At 37.2% G+C, this 17,105-nt stretch overlaps 1 protein-coding gene and 1 long non-coding RNA gene across 2 annotated transcripts in view; one reads left to right on the top strand and one right to left on the bottom strand.

Moving 5' to 3' along the window:
- The window catches only part of Ggamma30A (guanine nucleotide-binding protein subunit gamma-e), a 73,438-nt gene that overhangs the window by 52,282 nt on the left and 4,051 nt on the right, over positions 1-17,105 (top strand). The window lies entirely within an intron of this gene.
- LOC149269903 (uncharacterized) overlaps positions 11,652-17,105 on the bottom strand; it is a 59,757-nt gene continuing 54,303 nt past the window's right edge. Inside the window, exons 4-5 of the long non-coding RNA XR_016269468.1 lie at positions 12,726-12,771; positions 11,652-11,807 (exon numbers count right to left, since the gene is read on the bottom strand). This is a non-coding gene — a long non-coding RNA (uncharacterized LOC149269903). The remainder of the gene's footprint in view (positions 11,808-12,725; positions 12,772-17,105) is intronic.

A 17,105-nucleotide genomic window follows, 5' to 3' on the forward strand; every position in this document is an offset into this window, starting at 1 on the left:
TTTTTAATAGGTTCAGGTAAACAAGACAAACTATTTGGGAATTGTGAGAATGAAGCTGAGCGAGCTCTACAACTATTATTATTCAGCACTTCTCTCTAGAATTCTTGCCGAATTGTATTTATTTTGTTTACTGTTTCAGCTCCTGGGTCTCAGTTCTGATTTACGCCCACTCACTTGACACCTGTATGTGTATGTGTGTATGTGTGTTCACATACATGTATATGTGTATCTGTTGCTATGCACGTGACTCTGTCTCGGCTCAGCTTGAGCTCGACAACTTCCTCTCTCTCTATCTCCCTCTCTTCCTCTCTCTCTCTCATTGGATTTGTCATGTTGTGTTTGGCGCAATATTTCCTGAAACATGCATGTGAAGCACAACAGCCATATGCAAATTCGCCCTCTCCCTGATGTAATATTCATAAGTAAACGCTTTAGTGCTGCGCTGCTATTTGTTTGAATCGTGCAATTCATATCAAATATATAGTGTTTGAGCTTTCCCATTCATTTTCATTGTGAATTATTATATGAAATGTAGTTTTGAGAGAATTTTCGAGCTCTGCTTTCTTGCTGAATATTTAGTGTATCAGAATCTTATTTTCTTTATGGGTTCTCTCTCAGCTATCTTATGAAATATATTGAATATATTCTCTTTCATCTAATTTAAGTTTCCTTTATTCACTTTGAATTTATTGGTTTCATAATATTCTTCGAACTTATGAATTTATTTTACTGTGAACTAACAAGGGGATCTTAATGATATATTCTCTATATTTAATAGTTTTTAACGTGAATTAGTTGGAAGTCATTGTCCCCCTTATAAACTATCGACTATCCCCTTATACCAAATAATTAGTTTTTCATTTCTTGATAACAGATCTTTATTTCCATGGTCTCGCATGTCCAGGATTATCATAAGCTACCCTGTGCTCTACTGCAAATCATATGTTAGCTACAATTCTATATAGGAACTCATTAATTGTTAATGTTGAAAGTGCGTTTTGCACAGAGAGAATTTTGCAAATATGCGGAACCGAACTAGTTCAGCTAAACAGAACGTAATAGTTGAAAGAGCAAGAATAAATGAGAAACTTGGAATAAGAGCGAATATATCTTTCCTAAGAACATCTTCAAGGCCTCTTATTTGTTCCAGCTCTTAAGATTTTAATTCTTACGTACATTTATGTTCAACTGAACTAGTTCGCTTGCAGCCATATATATATTAGTAAAATTTTAATAGATACGGCTTATATATAATTTAAATATATGTATCTATGTTTAACTTTTCATAGAACATCGCCTAGTCGCCTTAGTCCAGCCTCAACATTTATTTCGATTTCACCCATTATGTACAGTTGCGTTCAGCTGAACTAGTTCGTTAGCGGTCGCATAATCAACTACTTGCCATTCATTTGGTTCACTTCAATGTGGCGCTCTTTTGCTGCTGGCTAACAAAGTGTAACGCATATTTTTTGTTTTCGCCCAGCGACGCTGAAATTAATCTTTTTGACCAGGCCGAGGCAGAGGCAGAGGCAGAGACAGAGGCAGAGCAGCTAGCGAAATTTACATGCCAAATGAGAATCGTTGGCAGCTGCTGTCCATTGTTGTTGCTGCTCTGGCTGTGGCCTGATCGCATCATTTAATTTGCCAGCTTTTGTTGTCGCTGGCAAATTGGTTTTGTGTCCTTTTGGTCCAGTGCAAGCCTGGTCCGCAGTCCGTCAAAAGGCGCGTCTTATTGGCATCAAATTGTGTGTTGTCTGTATTTATTTCAATGAGAGGCCAGGTAAGACAGAGCCAGTAATTAGGCATGTAAATATGAGCGCGAGACGCGCACGTGTTCAAAAATTTGCTGCCAAGTGGGTCTGGGATGGGGGACTCTGGGGTGGCTGGGCATAAAAGTTGGCCTGCGGGCTCATTAAGCCCGGCTTCAACTATCAATCATACTCGTTGCTCTGGCTGCTAAGTTGGCTTTAGTGCTCGGCCAGCAAATTTTCCACTTCAATTAATCAACCGCAGGCCGCAAGCAAAAATGCTTAGCCTACTTTTTCGACAAGCCAACACAAAGCTCTCTCTCTCTCTCTCTCTCGCTCTCGCTCACTCTATGCTTGTGACAAAAAACAAAAGCCAACTCAAGTGTATGTGTGTGTGTGTGTTCTTCAAATCGATTTCACTTACATTTCGCAACAAATTTTATTTACTTGAGTGCAATTCCAGTCCAGATTAATCGACCTACAACGTGAGGTTAAACGAAGGTTAAAAACCTCTGTAAGCGTGTGCTTACCTCAATCTGTGTAGATTGAGGCCCTTTCAAGGGATTTTGAGTACTTACAAAGCGACAGCCAAGTTTGAAGAACACAAATATTCTAAGAATGCTTATACTTGATGAAATATTTACTGTCTAGTGTCCTGCTGCCTTTTAGACAAATTAAACTTAAATGAAATTAATTTAAAATATATTTTTTTGGGCCATAGCCCATAAAATATAATGAAAAGAGAATACAAGGGTTAGAATATAGTCAAAAGATCTAGGTAATACTTCAGAGTGGGTCTGAAGGCTGAGTTTTCTCCAGGAATAAATGTGGAGAGTCGTAAACCTTTTCTCTGCCTAATACCTAGATGCTTAGAGAATCTATTCTCGCGAGGTACCGTTACTTTGTCATCTAAATAATATATTTAATTTTCATACTCCATAATTAAACTGATATGTATAATAAATCGTATCCCTTCTAAACTAAGTAAAGAAATCTTTAAATATTTACTAATTTAATTTTTTATTCAGCTCAAATTATTCAAATTTTTGTTTCAGAATCTCAAGTTTTTGAAAGTTCTCCATTATTAAAATCCCTTAAAGTCTGTGATAAGTCAACAACTAAGCGAATGTGTAAGAATATGAGTATGTATTGTATCTCATAGCATACGACACTCATAGTAAATAATATTTTAAAAATCATTACTTATGCAGTCATAAGAAATGGGCATAGGAAGAAGTCGAAGCGAATTGTGTTTATTTCTGCACCCTTAAGCATAACATATAACAACAATTAAGAAGTCAGTTTGGCATTCGAATGCATTCGAAACTCACACTCACTTTCGGGCAAACGCATTCCCACCCATTCAATACGGTTAGCTCTCTCTTGAATGAAGCGAGGCCGAGTCGTATGCGACTGCTGCTCTCACTCACTTCAACTCATTCGGATAACTTGAATGAGTTTTTTAATTAGTCATTAATGCAGCTGTCTGAATTGGATGCTCTATGCAATTCGTTAGCTCTGTAACCCAACGAACTGAGCGACTGCAGACCCCACTCTATCCCTATTTAGTAGTTTCGGTCAGAGTTGGAATTGAGTTGACGCAACGACGCCTTAAAGAGATATTTATATAGAAAGCTTGGCATTTTCTCAATTAATAATAATGAAATAAGTAATTGATAATTGACTAATTGCAATTGTCGAGCAATGAGACTCAAGAGGTAATTAATGATGTATTAATTAACCGAATGGACTTTAATGAAAAGCATTTCGCATCACTGATTCAAATGCAGCAAGAAGATGATTTCAGGTAAATGAAGCTGTGCAGTTTTCCAAAGAGCTTAGCTCAGTGCATACATGGAAAATACGTATACGCAGTGTGTGACAGAGAGAGGGAAACATAACTTTGTTGACTGCAAATCAAATATGCAAATAGTTGTATATGCCAGGGCAGGCAGACAAACCGTTTTTGGGTAGCATATCCTGGCAATCCACTCTAGCTGCACCGCCGCCTCTTGCACCGCCTCGGCTGCCTCGACTCGACAAGTTTCTGATATCAGGAAATTTGCAATTTCTGGTATTAAATTTCCGTTGAGCATTTATTTAGCAAGAGCTGCATGCATTTCACATGACACTCGCTCACCTGATACGGGCTACAGCTATCGCTGGTACACCTGTAATTATCGAACGGTGTCTCGGAATTATGTGTGCTTAAGCCGTTTCACCCGCCTAAGCGAACGAATGAGTCCGGGCTGCGTGTCTTGCCTACGCAATTGCGAAAATGTATGCTAAGCTCTTCCTGTCATCGTATGTGTCTGTGTGTGTGTGCGTGTCATGTATACACACTTACTTATACAAGCCCATATTCAGATCAGAGTTTGTTGGCATTTTGCATTGCTTATGGCTTTTAAATGATTTCCCAAATTGAATTTGTTTTCAGCTTAAGTGCGGCCATTGTCTAATTAATCTCTCTCTTTGCATATGTATACGTGTGAAGTATCAGGAAAATTGAAAATTCAATTTCCATTTGAATGAGACTTAGCTCAGTTTCCAATATTTCGTTTATGGCTAATGGAAATCAAGTCAAGTTTTCGACCTTTGCATCTTAAATATTCCTGGCAAACTGAGCTTTGACAGAATGATTTTGCTTTCCGGCTGTTGGTTTTTATCCGTATTTCTGTGTTTTTGGCTGTATTTCTGTCTAATCCCCTCTCTTCATCTATCCACATGAATTCAAAATATTTCTTTAGAGACTTTGGGAAATTTTGAACATATATATTCTTAGATAATTTTAAGGAGCCGTCTTATGCAGCTGTTTATCCCATCTCAGAAATGCTATTATTTAAAGTTATAAAAGCTACACTAATGTAGAATATATAATCGGGTTGACAGCCCAAGGTCAACAAGGCTTTATTGATTATTTTTGAATTATTAACAGTAAGATGATTCAAAAATGATTGTTACATGCTTCTGGAATCATTACAAGGCGAAAATATTCTGCCATTTCTCAGTTTATGAACGTAATGTACAAAATAATATGTTCTCGCCCACTGGAGGCGTGGAAAATTGCGAAAACTGTACTATACCTTCTTTTCAAATGCAAAGCTGAGAACATGCCACGGTCAGCTAGACGATTCTATGTTCAAAGCAAGCATCCAATTGAACGGTGCCTTCTTTTCTAGAAGTCTCTGTCTTTTGGGTTGTTGATGCTTATGCATTGCTCCTCGAGTTGGTTCAGTTGCGTCATTGAAATACAAACAAACAGTGTTATACCACTATTAAGAGAACTTCCTATATTTTTCAATAGTTAGCGGCTTTACATATGAGAAATAATTTAGTAACTTGCTTAAAAATTTATTTTTATCTTCACTATTGATATTCAAAGCACTAAAAATATACATATATTTATTGCAAAGAACTTTATCTATAGTTTATAGATTTTTGCAGAAGCCTGCCTGACTTTTTTACTAAAAATAATTTAACAATTTTCTCACCTGTTTCATTTGAACTACATTTATTTTTATTTTATTTACTATAATTCTGTTTCCTTATCTACCTGCAGCTAGATACCCGATACTCGCCTGCTGCAGTTGTTGTTTTTGTTTCTGTTTTCGATTTGAGCCTGGCCTTGAGCAAAGGGATTCAGAGTGGGTTCAATGTGGAGCAGAATTCTGTGGCAAGTTCTTGTTGCATGATAGCCTGGGCCGAGCCGCACTTGTCGCACGTCATTTGATTTGCTACAGAATTTCTATAGACCAGCCGCAGGCAAACTTTGACAAACACTTGACGACGACGACGACGAAGATGATGAGCAGTCGGCTGCTGATGATGTTGCTGATGATGATCATCATCGTCGTCGTCGCTGCGATGTGAAGAACTCGGCTCAAGTGTTTTTTGCACAATTTCTTTTCAATTCAACAAAAGTGGACCAGAGCAGGCCTGCAAAGCATTTCTAGTGCAGCTATAAACCCCTCACATACGCCCACCGCCCACCGCCACGCCCACCTCATACCCCATTCGTGGAGCACATTTTATGCAGTCTCCTCAAGCGCCTCGCTGCTCTGTGCCATGTTAAAGATTTTTTGTTTTTTTGCGGTTTTTTGTTTTACGGATTTTCGTTGTCGCCTTTGCCGTCGTTTTGTATTTTGTATGCATAGAACTAAAAAACTGAGAACTGAGAACTGAGAACTTGCGGCTTTTGGCCGTCCAGGCCATAGAGCATAATATCTGGCCCAGCCAAGCCCCGCCCCCTGCCCGGGCAAGGATTGTCTTTCAGCCTGATTTGTTATTCATGAAAAGGCAAAAGCGAGAGCTAGAGTGCAAGAGAGACAGAGAGAGGGCGAGAGAGCAGCCACTAGTCTCACTCGCAGCCCATTCGAGTGGCCCAGAAAGTGGTTAAGAAAATGCCAAGGATCCTTGTGGCAACTCTGCCAATGGCCCTAGCAAAGGCAATGGCAACTCTGCTGCATAATAAAGCCGACAAAAAAAAGTTGATATGGAGCTGTTGAGCAGGTGAGTCGAGGCGAAAACCCTTGGCCTTTTGTTGTTCGCAGTGTGGCCAACGATTAGTGTTTGTCGAGATTTGGCTACGGCTTTAGCTTTGGCTTTAAGGCCCGATTGCTGTAATGGAGACTCGCAACGGCTGATTGTTCACTGATTCCCAATTGAAATGCAAACAAAATCGAAGCGCAGACAACAGATGACAGCTGTCACAAGTCGTAAATACCCTGTGGAGCAGCAGCAGGCAATCAGTGGGGTAAATTGAATCGAGCTAGAGTCATCTCTATCATCCCTTATCTGCCCTAGGGCAGCTGACAGTCTATCCTCGGCCCCAGTCAGCTGCTTAGTCGCATTTTGCCATTCATTGCACAATTCGTATTCAGAGTTTTCTTTTGGCTTTTACGGAATTCTGATTGCAGCACACAAATCAGTTTCAGTCGCACTTCCTTTCCGGCTGCTGTTTGTGCAACGTGCAGCGTGCTGTGCCCTAATCCAGGCAGCGCAGCTAGCTGACTGCCACAGCTGCCACATTTCCTCCAGAGACTCGACTCGAGATACGGCAGCTCTTCTGGTTGCGGCTAAAACCAATAATTCGCAAAGATTTCAGAGGCAGTTCGAATCAGTTGAGCGGAACAGATGGAATGTTCAGCTGGCGAGACGAATTGTTTGTGGAAATCGAATAAGTTGAAAGGCAGAAAGAGAATTATGAGATATTTTAGATCTTAAAAAAAATGTTTATACACAAATACAATTTAAAATACAAATATAATTTAAGAAAAATTATGTTTACTACAAAAAAAATATATATATATATTATTTAATTTATTATAAATATGTATGCAAAAAAAATCTATTTAATTTATTATTTATTATCCTTTATCCTTTATCGTATTATTTAAAATAAAAAAATTTAAAGTATATTATTTATTTTATTATAAATATATATAAAAAAAAATTTATTTATTATTTTATATCTACGTATTTATTCTTATTATTTAAAATAAAAAATTTTAAAGCTTTTTTATTTTATTATAAATACATAAACATATAAAAACATATTCACATTTTACTTTTTTTATTTTCTCCATTATTATTTTATTTCTTACAAAATATTGTTTCATATTATTTTGAACATTATTGAATCAATTTCATATTATTTCTTTTTACATATATTTATATACAATATTTAATTTATTTCTTCGTTTATTTTTGAAACCTAAACATTTTATTCATTTATAGCTCATATAATACAGAATTATATACATACAACAATTCTTATATAGATAGCTATATACCATATATAATTTTTCTTTTATTTCTCGGGATTTTTAACTAGTTTGTCTATTTATTGTCCTTCTTTAATCCTTGTTTACAGCTAATGCAATGCATCACATATTTAAGTCGTATTTGCATATTTCATGCAATTTCTGGCATGCGACAAGCAAATTTAATTTGATGCATATGTATACCCTGTGTGAAGTGTGAAAAGCAGGGAGGCTAGGGCTTCAAAGATGTGATACTAATATAAAAGATTTATCATACGAAATTTGTAATATTATACAAAAAGCTAGACAAATTAAAAAATTTTTTAAATTTATAATTATTATAGTTATTAAAGCCAGTAGAATTATTTTGTGGCTAAGTTCAATAATAGAAGAAATAGTATAAAAGACCGAAATTTCCCTGGAATGAAGTCTGCATTCGCTCTTGCTCCTCCCTCGTGAGTTGCCTCTCTCCTTGGAATCCAGCACTCAAGAGAAGAGCTTTACTGTGGAAGAGCCACACCATAAATTCTAATGTGGTATAATTAACTTTCGAGGCGTTGCTCTTCTGCTGAGGGTTCCTGTTGCCAAATTCCACTTCCGCCAGAAACCAGTTCAGCTAGATCTCGGACTATACTCCTCCTAGCCACCTTGTCTTGACGCATTTGCTCCATTGTGGGCATAATTACATATGTACCATTACTGATAATTGTATTATATATTTATAATGATAATAATACATATAGTATAATATGTGTATATAATCATTATTATAATCTACTTTAGATATTACCTATTTGCACTTTATATAGGTAATCTTATGATTGAGTTCTCACATTGATTTGCTTTTGGGCAACACCTGCAAATATCCGACAGCATTCAAATAATGCGAATTTATAATTAGCTGGGCTTTTGTCCCACACACACACACACACACAAACGCACACACACACATGCACGTTGATATGCATATGTAAATATTCGCATATTTTGAATGAAAACAAAATGCTTCAACTTAGCGCGAGCTTTTGCTGTGGGGCTTCTTCTCTGCCTTGAAGTGCCTCTGCCTCGCGTTGTTGTGCCTAAAAGTGTGCTAAATTTAGCATAGCCACAGCGAAGGACGAGACTCACAGACACACACACACACACATGCATACGCAGCCACAATTATGAAATGAGCTAGAAATTAGTTTATGACGAAGGTCGAGCGAGACGCTTGCGAGTAAAGCATAATTTTAGAGCCTAAAGTGGGCAACACTTTAGACGGGCTGCAGCAACCACACAGCATCAACCCCCCCTCCCCCCATTTGGTGGGGCTTCGCTTGAGTTATGCTGTCAGCAGGAGCCTGAGTTCTGGCTATGCCAATTATGCGTAAACAATTAAAATATATGGATGAAATGAAATTGTTCAACGCATAAAGGCAAATAACAAAGCGCGACTGGGGATAAATGAGAGAGTAGGAGTAATGGAAAGATAAGAGCAGAACACACACACACACAGACACAGAGGGAAATGTAAATGTGACATGCGGCTGTCGCATTTTGTTTACACAAACTGAATATGAAATTTATGTTGGAGGCTGTCGAGGGTGTCTGTCTGTGTGAGCGAGAGAGGTAGATAAAGCGATAGAGAGAGAGAGAGAGAGGGAGAGTGAGCTCTGGGGGTTGTTATGTTATTTGGGTGTTTGGAATTCTCATAAAGCTGCCATGGATTATATAGCATGAGCGCGACGTGGCCTGTGGTTAGATGCCTTGCATCTAGACGCAATCAATAAATAATGTTTTTTCGTAGCATGTTTCCAGGTGCTTAGATTGCAAATACACATATATATGTGTGTGTGAGTGTGTGAGTATGTGTTGCTGTCATAAATCAACATTTAAATCGTGTTAAGGTTTGTCGTTTCAAGCTAACCACAATGCCGAGACAATGACGTATGCACACCTGTCCATTTAGGGGTTCGGGCAGGTGAGCACGTGAGCAGGTGAGCAGGTGAACAGCTTGTCTTAGCCAAAAGTAAGTAACGGCTCAAAAGTCTATCGTGCATATTTACCGCTTTTTGCTAAGGCCTCGCATTCGGCATTCATAATTAATGGCATTACGAGATTCACTCTAATCGCCTTTGCATAGATTATTTGCAAATGAATCGCATAATTTAATTAAATAAACGTTTGCTTAAACATTTCTATTAATATTATTTACAAGTGTACTAATTTAGAGAGATGTTGAAACATGTGTTAAATGTAGGTTATGTCTGTATTTAGAATAAGTCTCTATTGATTTGATGAAACGGAAAACCTATATAATATAGAGCCTCTTAGACAGGCGGAACATATAAATATATATTTTTAGAAATAGAGTTCGTTATAGAATGTGTCCCAGAGTTCGTTCGATTTAGTGGTTTCCAACTAAATCGAAATCAGCTCAGGACGATATAAACAAAGTTCTATGAAAGTCTAGAAAAAAGTGAAAGAACATTTCACAGCAGAAACATCTATAAATTAAAGTTTGTAAGGTCAGTATATCTAAGCTTACTTCTCAGCTCTTTAGCTAAATAAATTTTCATTAATTTTCCAGCTGCACATTTACATATATTAAACTACAATGCTGTCCACATATATTGTGTGAGAAATTGCCTTACCTGCTTGCAGTTGAAGGTGCTTAATGAACGCAGAGTGAGAGAGAGAGAGATAGTACGCATTATACATTATGCACCAGCAAATTATGCTATTTATTAAAATTCTTGACAGTCATTTAAATAAATTTTAAAGCAAATGTAAATAAATATAAATTGTAATAACATTATTTAATGTACAAATAAAAATATTTTAAAATTCCTCAAATATCTTCTATGCATCATTCAATGGGCGGCAGTTGCGCCGATTTTTGTCTACCTTAGGCGAAAATATGGCCGACATAACTGAATGGAAAATTTAAAAAACTAAACGAAAAGTTAGTCTTCTGCATCCACACAGAGTGGTTCGCCGATAGCCAAGTAGATTTTGGCCACGCTTTTGTACAAAAATCCGAGTGAAGTACCAGGTAAACAGAAATGCTTAGCAGAGTGAAGAGAATGAGCTAACTTAACAATGTTAACTAACAGAGTGGATCGTAAATTTAATGTTAATTAAAATCACTCATTAATGGAGTGCTGTTAACTTCCGTTGCTTCACGGGACAGCCGCAGACCACTGTTAAAGCGGATTTTACTATGGTTTTGTCCAAAAATCCGAGTGAAGTACCAGGCAAACAGAAATGCTTAGCAGAGTGAAGAGAGTGAGCTAACTTAAATATGTTAACTAACAGAGTGGATCGTAAGTTTAATGTTGAATAAAATCACTCATTAATGGAGTGCTGTTAACTTCCGTTGCTTCACGGGACAGCCGCAGACCACTGTTAAAGCGGATTTTACTATGGTTATATCCAAAAATCTGACTTATTTACCAGGCAAACAGAAGTGACTAGCAGGGTGAACAATCTAAGATCACATAATTATGTTAGCTAACATTGTGGATCGTAAGCTGCCTGCTAATATTAGACTCGTGTAAATTGAGTTATGTTAAATGTACTGCTCAAGAGTAATTAATGTTAGTCGTTAAGTCGGCTTCTCAGCAGCTGACAATTCAATTGCGCAGCAAGGGATCATTCTGCTATGTATTTTCAATGCATTTCATTTGTAGGCTCACTGGGACTATATCAATGGTATGGTTTACTCAAAGATAATCTAGTCAACTAGGAACCATTAGGGACAGTCTGAAAGAACACTCATACATATTTTTAGATCATATTCTTCCTGGGCATTTAGCAAAAAACTCATCCTCTAGGTTTATCTGGACTATATCTATGTATGGTATTGTCGAACAAAAAATATATATGGGTCAAGTAGAAACCAATGTTGGGCAGATTCGGTTGAGAAATAAACAAAGCAAATATATTTCGATTTTATTCACATAAGTACAGGGCGAATTAAACAATATGTATATCTTAACAATATTTTAATATTCCAAATTTTAATTTAATAATCCGAAAAAGTCGTCCGCAAATAGTGTGATCAAAGCAAAAGCTCGCAGGCAACTATCACAAAATAATCCAAAAACCTCTATCTAGATAGCTCCCGCTCTCTTACGATCCACTTGCTTGCATTGCATACATGCATATGCAGCTATTCAAGCACCAAATGTGTATGTGTTTGTGCGCATGTGGATCCTCTCATCAGCAATGTGTAGAGCTCTACTCAGCTTCCAGTTTCGTTTCCAGGTTTCGTCTCGTTCCACGTTCTTCCTTCTGCTTTTGCTGCGCTCATCTGTGGAGTTAATATAAAATTTATGAGTTAAATTTTTGCTATGAATTTATGTGTGCTTGATTATAAGCCCAGTAAAAGATTTATGATTTTATCATAAAAAATATATTTTTATAATATTAATTAAACTTAGTATTAAACAATCACTTTGTGATACTTATGTATGTATGCATGTTTGTATGTACTTCGAGACATTCAACAAAATTGCGGAACGGCTACGCTCAAATCGGAGGCTTTACAGTTTGCCTATACACATGTATGTATGTATGTACATACATATGCGCAGCTACTCTCCTCACCACTAGAAAAGCGCTCAATTCAACTTCCTCAAAGGTGCTTCTCTATCATCTGCCCATTCAATTTACGCTCTGCAACTTCTGTGCGCCAAGCTGTGTGGATCTTGTGCTCTCATTCTCTCTAAATAGTTTAGTGCTCTTGTGAAACCAATTATCTCAACTAAAGTAAAACAGCTTCAATATAAGTTCCTCTCAGCTCTTCACTCTGCGGCGCCATCACAGCGTCTACCTGTGTGTTCTCCTGCTCTACTCACACTTTTACAAAATAATTTACGGACTCACTCATTACGCCATCGATCTGTGTGAAGGCTATGAGTGTTAATTTTTGGAAAGCTCTCTCTCTCTCTCACGAAAGCTCTCAGTTGATTTTAACTGAATTCTGTTCTGATTTCCAGGGCTGTGTGGAATGGAAAGACGAATGTTAAACAATGTTTACGTGTACATGCATATACATTTTAAATCTACATTTATAATATTACTTAAAAGCTTTATGTATGTTTTATATTAAATATCAGCTAGAAAACATATTTTATTTTTTATTAATTTTTTTGTTGAACATTATGTTCGATTTCAGTAAAAATATATGAATAGTTGTTGATACTAAAAATACTTTTAGATGTAATACTTTGTGGTGAAAATATTCTTCTTGTGCATTTACGTGGGGAATGAGCCTGAAAATAATAAAATATTTTATATATATATTAAACAAATATTACCTTATGTCGTACATACTTTAGCAATCAAGATTCTTTTGTTTGATTAAATGTCTATCCACTGTATAAAATCTATTAAAATAATTAAGAATGGAAAGTGAAACATCTATGAATTATAGAATCACATTTGTGGCAATCAGACCCATGTGGCATCTTTTAGTGTGCCATAAAAAATTATTTACTTATATTAGAAGTGCTAACCAAATTACCCACACAGCGAAATCATTTCACGCTCAATATGCCACAGCATCCAAAAAGTTACCCCGTTGCGACATAATGTATAACCCTCTTTTAATGTAATGAATGTGCTAGTCCCAAGAGCAACATATTTTCCGCACGACAGGAAATACGCATCCAAATGGACAACCATTCGATTCGGGCATTCGCAATTGTCGGACGGACGCACTGGCCACGCCCTTGCACTCGCAGCGGAAGTGCTTTTAATTAGGCCATGAAAGCAATGTGGCCAACAATGGCCAAGAGTGCACATATTTAATTAAAGCTTTGTGAATTAGTTTCCAATGCATGTGGCTGACAGACAGACGAACGGACAGACGGACAGGCTGTAGAAAACTCAGCGCAGCTTCAATTGCCTCAGGGCAATTTGCTACAGCTGCGACACGTTCTGCAGCTCGAGAGAAACTTTTTTATGTTTCTCTTGTATTCCATCAATTTTCCTTTTGGCATCGCTTATTAAATGCGTCTCACAGTTATGAGTAAAGTTTGCTGAGGCACACAGCGTACAGCGTACAGCTGACGATGACATCATCATTAGCCAGCTCTCAAATCTATTATACCCTGTACTTTAAAGCCAGAAGTTGAGGTATTGCTGAGATTGCCTGACTAAAGACTTAACCTTGAGGCCTGGGGAGTCCATTAAATTTCGTTTCGCTCTGCCATTGACAGCAGCGAATGTCCCAAAAGCCACTTAAAGCGACAGCCTTGACTCTTTAAGCCAACGCTGAAAAGTAGGCTATAAATTTTAAAGACAATGACTGGCCCCAGCGAAAACGGGGGCAATAACAGCAAAGTGGCACAGCGCAACGAGTCGCGCCAAATGTAAATCTCAACCAGCCAAACAGTTTAAGCTAGTCGGCTTGCTGTCTCACTGTCCCACTCCCCCTCCCTGTCTCTTTGTCTCTCTCTTTCTGTAAGTTACTTAGAAGATGTTGGGCAACCTTTTCTGGACATTTCTTGCTAATGCGCTCATTATAAATACATGATAAGCAGCGGCGTTTGCCCAGAGTTGCCGAGCAACAAAATGAAATGTCACAGAGCGGGCGACCAGACTTTACTTTAGCTCGCACGAGAGGAATAGAAGAAAGAATAGAACAACAACGACAACAACAACAACGACAACGACAGCAAAATCGTCATCATAACAACTTTGTTGACTGCCTTTTTAGGCCAACAATCCCCACATTTCGCCCACTCACAACAGTCTTGACTGTCGAACCGTAACCCAAACGAAAGCAAAGCGAAAAGCGAAAAAAAAAATGGAACCCTTGGCCTTTTGTTTAGGGGCTAAGATACTTTCGCTGTTGCCTTCACATTCATTCAGCTTGTGGATTTTGGTTATGTTTCAGTTGGAGGCGTGGCAAGGGGGCGGCAGCAGCGCCTGTAGGTTATTCCGGCTGCACCACCCAGAAACCGCAGAGTCATAAGCCCATTAGCCTCGCCGGGCATTGTTTTATGTATCTAGGTAAACCTATTCAATGTGCCACAGTTGCTCACCTCTCGGCCCTTACCTGATGTTGCCCCGTTTGCTCTGCTGATGCGGAAAATGAGCAAGAAAATAGAAACGCCTACATACAGAAAGAGACAGAAAGAGAGAGAGAGAGAGATGCTCACACACACACACAGCCAAACAAGGACAACGAAGTCGACAAGGTCTTGTTAGTTAAATTATGCATAAATGCGGCAACATGAGTGGGCGTGTCCTACACACCTGCCCGCGCCAATGACACAATAGTTTGCCAACTGCACACGTTGGCTGCAAATGGAATTGCGTACGGCACGTGTGCCACAATTTTATAGGGGCAAATCTTTAATGGCAAGCAAACAAAACTAATGAGCGCCAGAGGAAAACATGTGCCAAGGAAATTCCACATAAATGCAAATGCTTCACACGCCAACCACCAAATGGCAAACAGACACAAAAATCACCACAATTTTGAGGGCAAGTGACAAACGGACAGACGGACAGTCAGACGGACAGTCAGACGGACGCATTTAATGACAGCAAGCAAAAACAGTTGCCAGTGAAGCGAACAGATAAGCAATAACAAATACGGTCATTTGGGCAAATCAAATCAAATAGCCAAACAATTGCCAGTAATAATAGATGCAATCTAAACAAGACAATTAACAATAATTAAACAATGAACAGCTCAACTGCATTTAAATATAATTCAAATATTAAAGCTTCTACTATTTAATGTAGAAGTAATAAATAAATAGACAGATTAATTTTTAATGTTTAAATTAATGTTTCTTTGGAAATATATACATAGAAATTTTATTTTTAATTATTTATAAATTTATGTATTGCAATTTAATTCAATGCTTCGTTCAATAATTGTTTCTAATATTTATTTATAAATAATTTAAAGAAATGTATTTAAATAAGTTAATAATGTATAAAAATAATTAAATTACTTTATCAACGTAAACATACATATTATATATTATAGACTATTTATATTGTGTAGATAATTTTATGTATATTATAGCCTACATGTGTATGTGTATAATATATATTATATAATTGTTTATTTATTTATTTTTTGTTAAAAATATAATTATTTTTTATTTACTTTTCACTTGTAATTAATTAATCATAACCTTTTTTATTTGATACAAAAAAATAAAAAATAAATAAATAAAAAAGCACGACAAAAATCATTTTTATTTATTAATTATATATATATATATATATCTACGATATATTATATACTATATTTGTTTTTATTTTTTTATGTTGAATAATAATATAATTTATAGCTTAAGAGCACATTAAATTTGTATAATTTTAATCTATTTTACGTCAGTGCTTAAAATTAATTTAATTACATAAATTGTTTGGTACAAAAAAAATTACTCATACGCCGCTTGAGCCATGGCTAAATTGATAGTCAAATCAATATTTAACGTTTTTTCAGAGCATTAAAAAATACAATAAATTTACGTTATTTTTTACACTAATTGCTTGGTAATAAATATCATACTTTACACGTGAGCCATAACCCAAATGATATAATGGTGCAGATAATGGCACGTTTACGTTTTTATTAGAGCATTAAAAGTACTTTTTTTTTTAGTTTTAATCGCATTTAGCTTCACTATAAATGTATTCCATTTTGTTATGCGCAAATCGTTTGCCAATAAATATTATTTTTTCATAAATAAAAATATAAAATGCATACGACGCGTGAGCCATGACCAAAGCGAGAAACGAATGAATGTGGATGTCGGGGTAAATGCAAAGTAAACAATTCACGCACTAAATTGAAATGCAAAGCATGTGCCACGCAGTCTGTCTGTGCGAATACTTTTATCTGCGCACTGTAACGAACGACTGTGTCATTCCCTAGACCCCTCGCCCGCCCCGCCACCCCACTGCTCAATAAATAAATTCTTGCGAATTTCTCCAGCCAAAAAATGAAAAGAAGCGAAGAAAAGCAAATGGAAACGTGGCAAGCAAAAGTGCACGAAATTTGGTCTTGAGCGAAAATAAGGAAAATAAATGGCCAGACAGGCGAACAGACAGACAAGCTGAAAGACAGATAGACAGACGGAACGACGGAACGAATGGGAGCAAAGACAAAATGCAAACGACAGGGCAGCCATTTTTATACCGATAAAGGATAAGTGTATTACAACAACAGCAACAACAACAACAGCAAGAAGAAGAAGACTTAAATGCAGACAAACCGTGAGCCGGGTATGTCCGATGCCTTTTACACTTTACGTTTGCACGCTGAACATTTTTAATGTCCATCTGCGTGCAGATTAGCATAAAAGCCGTCGTCACACTCCACTCCACTCCACTCCACTCCACTCCGCCCGAGCCAGACCGGACAATTCGCACCCGGAGCGTAGCGTCCGTGGCGACCCTCTGCCATTGAAGCGTGCCTCATTTTATGTCTGCTTAGCTTTAAGCACGCTGACATTATGCAATTTCTGAAATGGCTTGATTCCTGTTCTATATCAGGCGGGGGGGAGGGGGACTGCGGACACAGCTTACATTTTTTATAATACTCAACGAACCGAATTCAGCTAGGATTAAGCGA

This window comes from Drosophila arizonae, chromosome 3 (assembly GCF_054131065.1).
Source record: "Drosophila arizonae isolate 15081-1271.41 chromosome 3, UAZ_ARI_1.0, whole genome shotgun sequence".
In the NCBI taxonomy this organism is placed as follows: domain Eukaryota; kingdom Metazoa; phylum Arthropoda; class Insecta; order Diptera; family Drosophilidae; genus Drosophila; species Drosophila arizonae.